Raw genomic sequence first — 14957 nt, 5'->3', positions numbered from 1 at the left:
ATGAAATTTAAAACAACAAGCAGGTATTTTATTTTACCACAATGAAATAAAATTAAAAATCAGCAACAGAAACTTAAAAAGTGACAAATATGATAGTACATACCATACTCCTAAATATTCAATGGATCAGGCAAAAGTAACAAATTAGAAAAAACATTTTATATGAATGAAAATGAAGACATAAAACACCAAAATGTACCAAATTAAGCTAAAGTCATATTTAAAGGTAATGTATACCTATACACGCCTTTAAAAAAATCTCAAATGAACAATTTAATCTTCTACCTTAAGACAGAGGAAAACGAAGAGCAAATTAAACTCCAAACAAAAGAAGGAACAGTAAGATGCAAAATAGAGAAAATCAATGGAACTAAAAGCATGGTCTTTGGAACAACAAAATCGACAAACATTTAGGCTAAAAAAGGGGGAAAAACTCTAATTACTAAAATAATGAATTAATTTAAAACGATAATTTGCATTAGGAATTTTTAAAATTTCCATACAGAAAAGACTCACTGTTTCACTCTCTGCTTCTATGAGTTTAACTTTTTTAGATTTCACGTAGAAGTGAGATCATACTGCACAGATGGCTGAACAGGTGAATTCTGCCAAACCTTTAAAGATATTAATATCAACTCCTCTCAAACTCCTCCGAAAAAATATACAAGAGGAAGGAACACTTTCCAATGGATTATATAAGACATCTATTTCCCTGACACAAAACCCAGAAGACATCATAAGTACACAACTGACCAAATCTTTTATGAAGACACAAAAATCCTCAACAAAATATTAGAAAACCAGATTCATCAGCATATGAAAATGATCATACACCATGATCAACCCGGAGTTATCCAAATATGGAAGGGTGGCTTAACATCTGAAAATTAATTAATACACTGTATTATTAGAAAAATGTTTTAAAAGATGGTTATCACAATAGATAGATAAAAATAATTTTTTGAAAGTCCTACAATACTTCACAATAAACAAACAAATAGAAATAGAAAGATACCTTATCAACCTGACAAAGAGCATCTATAATAAACCTACAGCAAACATCACAGTTGATGCTAACTGAACAAATGCTTCTGACTTTGTCAGATATTAGGCAAAGATGGTCATTATCACCACTTCTATTCAACGTTGCAGTGAAATTCTACCCAGGGCAATTAAGACATAAAATGCAATAAATGACATCCAGGTTGGAAAGAAAGAGATAAAACAAGCTCTATTTGAAGATGACATAATCTTGTATATTAAAAAATCCTAAGACATCCCCTAAAAGTTTACCAGAATTAATAAACAAATTTGGCAAGTTTCCAGGTTGCAAGTTCAATATGCAAAAGCCAATTGTATTTCTGTACACTTGTAATGAACCATCCAAAAATGTAATATTTTAAAATGTCAATTTATAGTAGGGTTAAAATGAATAAAATAATTAGGAGTAAATTTAACTGAAGAATTAAAACACTCACACGGTGAAACTGTAAAATATTATTGAAAGAAAATAAAGAAGACCTAAATAAGTGTTACAACACCCTATTTTGATGGATCGGAAGACTTTGTATTGTCAGGATAACAATGTCTGCCAAATTGATGCACAGCTACAATTCAGTCCCTATCAAAATCTAGCTGATTTACTTGCCAAAATCAACAAGCAAAGACTAAAATTCATATGGAAATTCAAGCTGACCAATAACAGTCAAAACAATTTTGAAAAAGAAGAACAAATTTGGAGGGCACACACTTCTTGGTTGAAAACTTCGTATAAAGCCATGTAATCAAGACTGAGATAATGTTATAGGCTAAATACATAGATCAATGGATGGAATTGAAAGTCTAGAAACAAATCCTCACATTTACAGTCAATTCATATTGAACAACGGTCACGAAACAATTCGGGGGGGAAAGAATGGTGCTGGGATATCAGAATATTCATAAGCAAAAGAATGAAGTTGGGCATCTTCCTCACACCAAATGCCACACACAAAGTTTAACTCAAAATGAACACAGAACTTATGTAAGAGCTAAAATTATACAAACTTTGAAGAAAATATCCAAGTAAATATTTGTGACCTTAGTTATGCAAAGTCCCTTTTGATAGGGCAGTGAAAGTACTAGTGACATAAGACAAAAAAAATAGATAAATGTGCCTTTATCACATTAAAAAGTTCTTTGCTTGGCCTGGCGCGGTGGCTCACGCCTGTAATCCCAGCACTTGGGGAGGCAGAGGCAGGCGGATCACGAGGTCAGGAGATGGAGACCATCCTGGCTAACATGGTGAAACCCCATCTCTGCTAACAATACAAAAATTAGCCGGGCGTGGGGGCGGCGCCTGTAGTCCCAGCTGCTTGGGAGGCTGAGGCAGGAGAATGGCGGGAACCCGGGAGGCGGAGCTTGCAGTGAGCTGAGATCGCACCACTGCCCTCCAGCCTGGGCGACAGAGCGAGACTCCATCTCAAAATAAATAAATAAATAAAAATAAAATAAAATAAAATAAAATAATAAAAAGTTATTTACTCACAGGATACCATCAAAAAAGTAAAAAGACAACCCACAGAATGGTAATACATCTTTGAAAATTGTATATATTATAAGGGACTTGAACTTAGGATGTGTAAAGAACTTCTTCAGCAAAATAAAAATATAAATAAACCAAATAAAAATGAGCAAAGCATCTAAATGGGCATTTATCTAAAGGAGACATACAAATCGCAATAACAGAAAATAATGCTTAACACCATTAGCCTTCATAAATGGAAAGCAAAACCAAAAGGAGATACTGCTTTATACCCAATAGGATGATTGCAAGAGAAAAGACAAAAATAATTGTTTGTAAGGGTATTAAGAAGTTGGAATTCCTGGTGGGAATTGAAACTGGTGGAAGTACTTTGGAAAACGGTCTGGTGGTTCCTCAGTAAGTTAAGCATGGGGTTGATATTTAACATAGCAATTTCACTGCTAAGTCTATACCAGAAAGAAGGCAAAACATATGCTCGCACCAAAACCAGTGCATGAATGCTTATACCAGCATAATTAATAATCACCAAAAAGGGGAGATAACCCAAAATGTTGTACATTCATACAATGAAATATTATTTGGCAATAAGTAGACTGAAGTACCGATACATTTTGCAACGTGGATGATCCTGAAAACATTATGCTATATATGAAAGAAGCAAGTCAGAATATATGTTGAATGATTTTATTTAAATGAAATATCCACAATAGATATATAGATATAGAAAGTAAATTAGTGATTGCCTAGAGCTGGAGATTTAGAGGGATAAGAAGAGTGACTGCTAATGGTCCAGGGTTTCTTTAGGAGTGGTGAAAATACTGCAAAATTGATTGTGGTGAGAACAGTACACCTCTGCTAATAGAAGAAACAATGGTTGAATTGTACAACTTACAAGGGTGAATTATACAGCCTGTACATTATATCTCAACAAAATTGTTATAAAATTGAGTGGCAGAATTACCCTGTAAAGCCATCCAGGGCTGGTACTTTCTGTTTTAAAAGGTCGTTCATTATTAACACAAAATTTTGAATAGGTAGGGATATTTGGTTATCCGTTTTTCCTCGTGTGAGTTTTAGTAGTTTCCATATTTCAAGGAACTGACCCTTTTAATCTAAATTATAATATGGGGCCATAGAAAATAGTCCTTCATTTGTTTTTATTGTTCACAGGATCAGTGATGATGACCCTTCTTTTATGTCTGATATCAGGAATTTGTATGTGTGTTTTATCTTTGTCTTTTCTTTTTTTTCTTTTTTCTTTTTTTCTTTTCTTTTCTTTTTCTTTTTTTTTTTTTTTTTTGCTTAGTCTGTCTAGAGGTTTATCAATTTCACTGATTTATTTAGAAAAATGTTGATTTCTATTGCTTTCCTGGTTTTTTTTTTTTCTATTTCATTGATTTCTGCACTAATTTTGCTGCTCCATTTCTTCTGCTTGCTTTAGGATTAGTTTTTCTGTGTCTAGTTTCCAAAGGAAAACACTTAGGTTAACAATTTTAGAATTTTTGCTTTTCTAATATATACATTTAATGCCATAAAATCTCTTTAAGTATTGCTTTACTGCATCCTTCAACTTTCATTGAAATTTGATATTTCAAGGAATTTTTTAATAACAAAATTAAAATATATTAAAAAACTAATTGAAAAATAAAAATATGTTAACATAGTTCATTTTTCATTTTTTCTTGATACTTTGATCCATATGTTATTAGAAGTGTATTGTTTAATTTTCAGTATTTAGAGATTTGTGTGTTTATCTTTCTGTTATTGATTTCTACTTTAATTTTATTGTTGCCTGAGAACATACTTTATGTTGTTTATATTCTTTTAATTTTGTTAAGTCATGATTTATGGCACTGAATATAATTTATGTTGGTGAATGTTCCTTGTTAACTTGAGAAGAATGTCTATTCTACTGTCATTTCAAGTATCCATAAATGTAAATTAGATCAAGTTGATTGATAGCACTGTTAAGGTTATTTACATCCCACTGATTTTCTACCCTCTTGATCTTTCAATTAATAACAGACTACAATAGTGTATTTGTCTACTTCTTTCTTTCCTATCAGTTTTTGCCTCATGTATTTTGACAGTCTTTTGTGTGATATGAAATCATTTAGGATGGTTATGTGTTTTCAGAGAATTGACCCTTACCATTATGTAATGCCCTATTATTATTCCTAATAATCTTCTATCCCAAATGGTTCATAGTGTTTTACCAGCATGTGTCAACTTCTGAATGAAAACATTAATTCATTCTTCTCAGTCATTAGAGAGGTAAAGGATATTAACGCTATTATGATAGAAATCACCCTCCATTTTAAATCAGAACATTGCTCCTCAAAGCCTTGATATATCTTAAAACTTGTCCTATTATCTGATTAAACACCAGGTTACATATTTTCCTTTATTAAATAGGATAAATAATTTTATCTCTAAAGTTAAAACTGTTTGGATCTAAAAGTTTTAGGAAAAAAAATCTAATTTTAAGATAATTCTGTTTGACAAAAGGGACATTCTACCAAATTCTGTTCCTGGGTACTTCTCACACTGACCCATTAGCAATTTCCTATGGAGAATTATGCCTTGCCTTGGATATCAGCGTAGAAAATAGACATACTGTCATTCATCAAAGTTGCTGAGGACACGGGAAGCCTAGGAAATAGTCTGTAGTCATTTCTCTGGATGCCCCATTCAACATTCGATGATATCTTAGTAAATTTGCTCAGTTTGAAAACTGAGCCCTCTTGCTTTCAGGCTCAGAAAAGTGACTTATCCAATGAACTAAGGGTAAATTCACCTAAGCTCAAGCGTGAATAAAAGGAAGCATTGATTAATTTCTATGCCAAGTGGCACAGTTACTACAGGCTTCAGATGATCACTCCCTGTGATTTTACCTAAACAGACAGAGACGGGAAGCTGATAGTCTGGGTGAGTTTAAAATCAACAAGAAGAGTTAGAGTACAATATTTAATTATATCAAGACTGATACAGACATCTCAAAGTAGGAATTGTTTTGCCAAGGGGCTGGAACACCCTAAGTCCATTGGCTCTGATTCTCACTGCTCAGAAAATTGAAAGTGGTCCTCTCTTTTTCAACTTTCAAAGATGATTGAATGGCCTTTGAATTGGTATTTCCTAACTTAGATATGCTAATGTACTTAATTAAGTTATAAATCCACCTCCATATTTATAGAAACTACTTTTTTTCTCATTCTAAAGGATTTTTCATACCTCTACTCTGATCCATTATGCATTGACCTCAAAATTTCACCCTAGGGCAATCTAACTTTTGAACTTCTTGGACTAAGTCTTACTATAAATTCCATTAACAAGAATGGTTAATAATTTATGATGCCTTTGCATGTGTGCCTAGGTTTTAGAAATTGCTGCTAAAACTTTTAATTTATATCATCTAAACTACAAAAAATATTTTTATTCTAAATACATTTCAATGGCTGGTGTTACATTTGTTATTCTTAAAAAATAAACCAATAAGTTGTCAATGAAGTGAATATTTTGATTGAGAATTTTTAAAAGAATGAACCAAATGGTGTGCAAAATGCAAGTGGAGAAAATAAATAGCCATTTATTTGTTTGTGCTACCCTACAAGTCTGTTTTGTTTTATTCCTTTTTATTCTTTTTTTTTTTTTTTTTTTGAGGGAATCTCCCTCTGTTGCCCAGGATAGAGTGCAGTTGTGTGATCTCAGCTCACTGCAACCTCCACCTCCTGGGTTCAAGAGATTCTCCTGCCTCAACCTCTTGAATAGCTGGGATTATAGGTGCCCGCCACAGCACCTGGCTAATTTTTGTATTTTTAGTAGAGATGGAGTTTCACTATGTTGGCCAAGCTGGTCTCGAACTCCTTGCCTCATCTGATCCGTCTGCCGCAGCCTCCCAAAATGCTGGGATTACAGGTGTGAGCCACCGCTCCCGGGCTTCACCTTTAATTTTTAACCTGACTAAGTTCAGTGAGCAGTCAAAGGTCTTGTGTGTGAATGAAATGTAGAGAGGTGCAAATTCGAATAATAAAAACAAATGATTTTGTAAACTCAAATATGGCAAATCAAAGAAAGTAAAACATAGTTCTGAACTGAAGCCAACCTAGGGATTGATACATTGCATGGCACAATGATGTGCCACAAAAATGTCAAAGTATGTATTTCACCTTAGTTCTCATTGATGTGTCTGTAATGGACAAGAAAAAAATAGAGCAAAAAGTAAAGGAAATGAATGCAAATGTAGTGTGGAAAGGTGAGGAAGAATTTAGTAGCCATATTTCATGTAGGCATCAAGCCATAATCACTAAAGGAAAATCCTTTTTGCTCTACCAATGTTCTCTTAGTGTCTTGGCTAGACTGTAATGTTTTCATAGAAGTTTTGAATGGAAAGAGTAGCATATACAGAAAAATAAAAAGAAGTGAGAGTTGAGATGATTTATTGAATATACCCAGGAAACCTCACCTGTCAGCATTTTGTTGATGAAACTATAATTGGTCCTAGACACAAACATTCAACCTAGAGTTTACTCCATAAACCAATAGGAAATATAAAATACAAATAAGCTGAAGTGATAGGGTTAATCTTATTGGAATTTTATTCATTTTTTTCATTAGGAGTAGAAATTTCTTTTGAACCAGAATTGATCGTTGGAATGACCACTGTATTCTTTACTTGAAAAATATCTTGAGAAGTCTATTTATAATCAAATAGGCATTTTATCTTAAATGAATCAGAACAGAAGCATTTATATAATGCAAATATTTAATTTTATGGCCATTGTGTGGGTGTTATTTAATTTTACGGCCTTTGTGTAGGTGTTATGGCAGAAAGAAATATTCTGCCATATCCGGGAAAGGTAGTTGATGCTTTTCCCAGAAGTTCCAGGGGAAGATTGTAATCATAATTATTGTTAAGTACATTTGTATCAACACAAAGACCGAGAAAATTCCAATAACTCAGTGCCCCATTTGGCTGAGCACACATTAAAAACCTAATGTTTCTGCTTTAAATACAGTAGATGTAATAAATTACTTCGTTAAAAATTAATAAACAAACAAATATAATCAATTATTAAAAATATTCATCAGTTAGAAATTGAAAATATTCATCAGTTAGAAATAGATAAATAGCCCTGAAAGTAAGAAAATGACACCCATAGTAGGAACCAATATTTTCTAGTGAGGGTCTGGGGAAAGTTGTCCGCACACATAGAACTGGGGATGAGGAATTGAAGCATATGTGAAGCCCTGGGCTAGGATCCTACATTGCGCAGTGCTAAGACTCTAGACATGCTGTCTGGCCACGCCAGGGCCCAGGAATCTCTCACACCATCCTCACCCTCCTGGAGAGTGCCAGAACCCAGCTGATATACACCGTGGCCAAGTCCAACAATGACACAAGAATGGCACCATGGACATGACCATGGATATTTTTGGAGATGATATGGGTTGTAACCAGGTCCCAGAGCGGGACATCACATTAGGAAGAAGCTTGAAGTCACATTGGTCACACATGAGAAAAGTCCCTAAACAAGATGACTATGAAAGACTTGGACCAGAGCTGAGCTAGAAGACGAGTGCTGAGGTCATTACAAAAGCATCCACAAAGGATAACCTCACTCTCCACACCTAGAGAGAAACTGTGACTCACCCACACTATGACCTCAAACCAAGAATCAAGACCAGTCCAACACAGTGAGAAACACAGCAGCATATTCAACAAATGGAACACACGAAAGTGAAGAAAAAGAGGGAACTGAGCAGTTTAATAGCCTTTACAGTAAGTGCTTGAGGGAATTGAGCAATTTGATAGCCTTCATAGTAAGTGTGCTTAATGCTGTCCATGATAAACAGAAGGAATAATGCTCATGAAATAGAGACTGGGTCGTGAAACATAAATACAAAACAATGAGGCTATAAAATTTAAAAAAAAGACTGATATATTTTTTATCATTTTTTTAAATTAGGAAAACAACAGTAGATGTGTTGAATACAAAACTAACAGAAACAAGAACTACTAAACTAGAAGATTCAACTGAGAATGTAGCTAACATTTTTTAAGTAGATTAAAATTTTTGAAAAACAAGTTGGATGTATGGAGGATAAATCCATTGGTACTAACATATATCTGGTAGAGAGAACACAGGTGACACAATATTTGAAAAACATAATGGCTCAGAATTATCTCAGAACAGAAAAGTGCAAGGCTTCATTTTGGAAAAGCCAGTAAGGATACAAGACACATCAAAGTAATAGAAATAACAGTAGATGCAATGAAATAAACTAAAGAATATGAAGGAGATAAAATGTTAAAAATCAACGAGGAAGGAAAAGGCAAGGAGATTACCAATAAATGAAACTGAGGTGGATCTCAAAACCAGAAGCTGGAGTGCATTGAAAGACAGAGATCAGAAATAACAGATTAAATAAATACAAAACTGCTGTCAAGATAGATATTGGGAGTATTGGGAAATTTTGAATGATATTGTAGTTAGATAGATGATAGGTAGATATAGGTATAAACATAGATATAAATAGACATTGGTTAGACAAGTAGGTAGACAAAAGATGGAAGTATGCATGTCACTTTTTAAGTAACTAATTCTGAATATGGCTGATAGTTGTTTATTTGCACTTTTATATTTTCTATGTTTGTTAAAATTAACATCACAATCATATTTGCCTGTGTCTCTATTCATTAAAAAGTGAGATTATTTTTAGATGCTTTGCTTACATAGATTCAAAGTTTCACCATTTCTACTGTCTCAGTTCTGAAATAGCTGTTTGCAGACACTAGAGGAAATGTTTTTAAAAATTCAAGTGAGAAAGCAGAACATTTTTGTGCCTACTAGTTTATCATCCTGTGTCCCTAAATGCCAACTCTGCCGTATGAGTGAAACTCTTAAATCTTCCTTGGTCTGATTAAGGATAGGCAAAGGAAGATTTGACCATGATATGTTCATGAGTTAGCATATAAAGCTATCAGTTTCTCCCTTTCTACTTCTACCATAAAGCCGCACTATCCCTTCATTTCAAAAAGCAGTAAGAGAAAAGAACAAATGAATTACTCTTGTATCTATAGTGAAGTTATCTGAATGAGGCTCTTCAAATCTTACCCCTGGATGGTCCTTGACATGTTGACCCTACAGACCAATACTTGCGTGGAAAAGCCAATACACTCCCTACTTTCGTACTCATTGCCTCTGAGAGAACGCATAAGAATATTGAGTTATTTCAACACAATTGAAACATTCACTTGCCACTGATTTTCTTAGGAGTCCTAGGTCTGTTGAGAGACTCCAGATACTCATTTCTTGGGGATCATTAGAAAGTCCCTTGTCATGGGAAGTCTAAATCTGTAAGTCATTTTTCAGTGTGTTCCAGGGGCAAATAATAACACAGACAGTGAAAAGAACAAATTCAGAATGTGTTGTTTCTTGTGGTGCCCTGAAGTTAGAGAGCCCTGGCTCTCCAGATCTGATTGTATGTATCACTAATGGAAGAGTATCTACCCCAGGCAAACTTGCAAGTGCTACATATTGGAGGTTTTCTTTTTTCCAAAAACATTCTGGCACACCATCATCTCTTGTTTCATTTTCTTGGAAAATATAGATATCATTCAGAAAGTAGAATATTTTATATAATTTTATCAACTTAATCCATTAAAATATAAATGAATTATTACTTATTAAAGTGCTAACAATTAATTTTTCTTTTTAAATTAAATCTAGACCTTTCAATAATTTAAATTTAAATTATTAGTTATAATACTAATGAAGAGAAAAAATAGGGAATAATTGTATTTCAGTCTTTTTTCTTTTTTTAACAGAAAAAGCCATCCTTTGAAGTCCTAATGCTATGAAGGACTGATCCATACATTTACACATCATTACAGTCTATCCTTGTAGATGTATAATGGTGACTTGCTGTGACACATATATATACACACACACATACACACAAACACATATATGCTATATATGCTGTAAATAACACAACCCATAAATATATGCGCTCTCTCTCTCTCTCTCTCTCTCTATATATATATATATATATATATATATATAAACACAACCCATAGAAATCATTTAAATTATAAGTTTGGTTTTCTCTCTTTTGACCAGATTACTGATGGTAAGAATTTATGTTTTTTTTTTAAAAATCTGGATTATTAAATTATAATTTATTTTCAGTAAAATGTACCATTTTTACTAGTTCAATGAAAGTTTTATGCAAGTAAGGAATTAAGTAATTTTATCATTTTTACCTATCAGTTTGGGGGAAATATTGAAAATTTATAATATTCATTGATGAAATATTATATAATAGGACACTTTTGTTGGTAAAACATTTTAAAAATATTCTTATTGTTTTAATTTATAGAAAAGTTTACTCATAAAAATTGAGATGGTAGTACATAACATTCTGGCATACCCCACACCAAGCTTCTTTCTCTTATTAATAGCATCTTACATTACTATGGTACATTTGCATAATAAGTCAATGTTGATGTGTTATTGCTAACTAAAGTCCATTGTTTACTCAGCTATCCTTAGTTTATACCTAATGTCTTTTTTTCCCCAGATTCCCAACAAAGAAACCGTATTACGTTTATTCATCACGTTTCCTTCAGCTCCCCTTGGGCATGACATCTTTTTCAGACTTTCCTTGTTTATGATGACCTTGACAATTTTAAAGCATACATTTGTCAGGTATGCTGTAGGACACTCATTTATTGAAGTTTATTGTTGCTTTCTTTTCATGATTAGACTAGATTTATAAGGTTTGTGAGGCAGACCACAGAAGTATTGTTTTCATCACATCATATCACAATACATGCTATCAACATAACTCACCGCTGTTCATGCTAACCTTGAACACGTGGCTATGGTAAGATTCATCAGTTTTCTCTGTGGAAAGATTATTGTCCCTGTCTCTATTACTCAGAGCTCTCCAGAGAAACAGAATCAATAGGAGTGATGTGAATGTGAAAGAAGAGACATATCTTGGGAACTGGCTCACATAATCATGGAGACTGAGAAGTTCCATGATACATTGTGTGCAAGCTAAGGAACCAGGGAAACCAGTGGTATAATTTAGTCCAAGTCCTAAGGCCCTGGGAACTCCGATGTCTCAGCTCAAGAATAGAGCGAATTCACACTTTTTCTACCTTTCTTTCTGTTCAGGTAATCCATGGATTGAATGATCCTTTCTCACATTGGTGAGGGTGGATCTTCTTTGCTGAGTCTACTAATACAATGCTAGTCTCTTCTGGAAACTCATACCCAGAAATAAAGTTTTGCCAGCTCTCCTAGTATCCTGTAGTCCAGTCAAGTTGTCACATAAAATTAACCACCACCCTCCTTTCTCCCTTTCCACACTTTGCTCTCTGGACAGAAGTCTCTGTGCAACTCAAATTTAACAAGTGGAGAGTTAGGCTCCTCCTCCCTTAGAAAACAGTGTCTACGTAAATGATATGGAAATTTTTTGCTTGGAGGATTTCTCTCTTTTCAACTGCTGATTAATTCATTCTGACATTTTTTAAAAATCTGTATGAAATCACAAACATTTATTTGGTGTTTTGGATTATAATCCAATAATCCAATATAATCCAATTCAATACATTTTTCTCAGCTTTAGCCATTGATAGCTCTTTCAGTGAGCTCCTACACTGTTTTGACATGCTTCCATCAATGTGTTTTGTTCTGTTTTCTGTTTTGAGAACTTTCTGGCAGTAGAAGAGTTACGGGTTCATCATGTATATTTCTGGCTCACTCACAAAATAAGCAGTTTCTCAATGGAGCCCCTGGTTCCACAACAGAACTTCAGCAACATAGCAGTGGAATATAGCCAGAAAGCTGCAAGGTGTAGACTATATGTCACAGGGAGATAGCAGGAAAACTAAAGAGAAAATGGGAGAAAAACAAAGTTAGAGGTAGTGATGGCTCTGCCAATTTACCTACAGTAAACATAAAACACAGAGCAACTCCTAGCAACACTAAAGTTTTGTTTACCTCACTTCCTATTGCCCTGTACTGTATGTCTTACCTTTAACAAAAAAGTACACAGCATACCCAAAAGAATGAATTTAAAAAAAAAAAAAAAACCTGCAAATACACACAATCTGAAAAGACAAAGAAAGCATCATAATAAGACTCACATATGGCACAGATTTTTAAATTGCCAGACAAGGAATTTAAAATAACTGTGATTAATACATTAAGCGTTCTAATGAAAACAGTAGGCAACATGCAAGAACAGATGGCTAATGTAAGAAGAAAAATGGAAATTCTAAGAAAGAATGAGAAGGAAATGGTAAAAACACTGTACGAGGAATGAAGAGTGGCTTAAATATGCTCATCAGTGACTCGCTATGGCCAAGGAAAGAATCACTGAGTAGAAAGATCAACAGAAACTGTTCAAATTGAAAAGCAAAAGAAAACAGAATGGACGACAACAACCATGACAGGATATTCAAGAACTTTGAAGATGTGAAATATATGTAATTTAAATACACAAGAAGAAATAATGTAGCAGAAGCAATATTTAAAGCATTAATGCCTGAGAATATTCCAAAATTAATGGCAGACACCAAAAACATCACAGATCGAGGAAGAATACCAACCAGTTTAAATAACTCCCCAAAAATATGCCTCATTATATCATATTTCAATTGGAGAAAGCCAAAGGCAAAATAAAGTATTAAAGGAAGACAGAAAATGACAACACCACATTACTTAGAAAGGAGCAAAAATAACAATTACATTGGACTTTGCATCAGTAACCATGAAAGCCAGAAAGGAGTGGACTAAAATAGTCAAAGCATTTAAAGAAAGATAATCCCAATAACCTAGAATTCTATATCCACTGAAATTATCCTTCAAAAGTGAAGGAGAACCAGAGACTTCCTCATACAAATATAAATTGAAGGAATTAATCACTAGGAGAAATGACATGCAAGAAATATTCAAAGTTTTTCGGGGTGATATAAAATGACATAGGTCAGAAACTCATGTCTACGTGATGCAATTGCAGTGGGGAAGAGATAATGAAAGTAAAATAATATATTTTACTTTTTAGTTGTTCTTAATGGATCTAATAGATAATTATCTGTTCAAATAATAGTGACAATGTAGTAAGTGATTTTACAGAAAAATGAAATGAATGACAGCAATATTATAAGAAACAACAGCAATATTACAAGAAAGAGAAGAGAAGAGGAGCATTCTATAATCTTATGGTTAAAAATCAGTCTCATAGTGGCCTGTGTCCATGGGCTATCACCATCACATGTTGCTCCCCTTTCCCCACACAGGAAGGCTAGATGGGGATGGAGCTGGGTAATTGCTCTTCTACTAGGTCTGATGAGGACCTGGTAAGGTCTTTTCCCTTGCAGAGTAGGCCTTTGTCATGATGAATCCTCCATGTGTACATTCAAATTGTTGCTTTTTCCCTTCTCCTGCCAGATACAAGAAGGTTTTCTTTTTCTCTTGACTCTTCATGGAAACCTAGTGGGGTTTTTGAGACAAGACCCATGAAAGGGGGTGATTCTCTCAGACTACCACCCTGAGGAGTTTCTCACACTCACACTGGTGCGCACTCAGCCTCCACAAAAGCCATTTGTGAAGGTTACCATTTTTGTATGTCTACCAGTTTATAACAACAGTGACTTCTGCTTCAGGTAAACTGATCTTAGCTGTGACTTTCTGTGTTTATCTGTCTGTCCAAAGTTTGGGGTGGCAGTTTGCCCTGCAACCTCAGTTCTCTGACGGTTGCAAGAAAACTCACTGATTTTCAGTTTGTTCAACTTTATTTTCATTAAAATATAGGAGTGATGAAACCACAGTGAAATGAATTTTAACATTTCATAGAGTGACATAACCGTCTCCACATCAAATTATAGATGGTTCATAACTCCAAATAATTTCCTGTGTCCCTTTATATTTATCTCATTCACACAACCTTGTATCTGGCACCGCTCTTCTCTGTCCTTAAATTTTGCCTTCTTCATTTATTACAAAATTGTACATTATTTTGTAATGCCACTTAAATGGAATAATAATGTGGAATGCCACTTAAATGGAATAATAATGGATGCAGACATTTGATTCTCCTTTCATTTATTTTACCTATTCAAGAATGGAAAAGCTGGCATGCTTGCTACAGGTTCCTTCCTCATCAGGTACTATTATATTCAGCCTTTCTAGCCCAGCTCTCACACCCTGCACTCCAGCATTCAGGAAATGTCCAGTAGGGGAAAATGAACATGTACTTGAAATTCCTCTAGATTCTAAATGCATGGCAATTCACGTGGTCAGTTTATACATTTAATAAATGAAACAGTAAATAATTTGAAGGCCATGTAAAGATCACCTTTAATGATCATGTTACTAACTCTGTGAATTCAACTTAACTCAGGAGACTGTCAACACGT

Source organism: Macaca mulatta, chromosome 18 (assembly GCF_049350105.2).
Source record: "Macaca mulatta isolate MMU2019108-1 chromosome 18, T2T-MMU8v2.0, whole genome shotgun sequence".
NCBI classification, from domain to species: Eukaryota; Metazoa; Chordata; class Mammalia; order Primates; family Cercopithecidae; genus Macaca; species Macaca mulatta.
The sequence above is the reverse complement of the archived record's forward strand: the minus strand, read 5'-3'. Positions refer to the sequence as shown.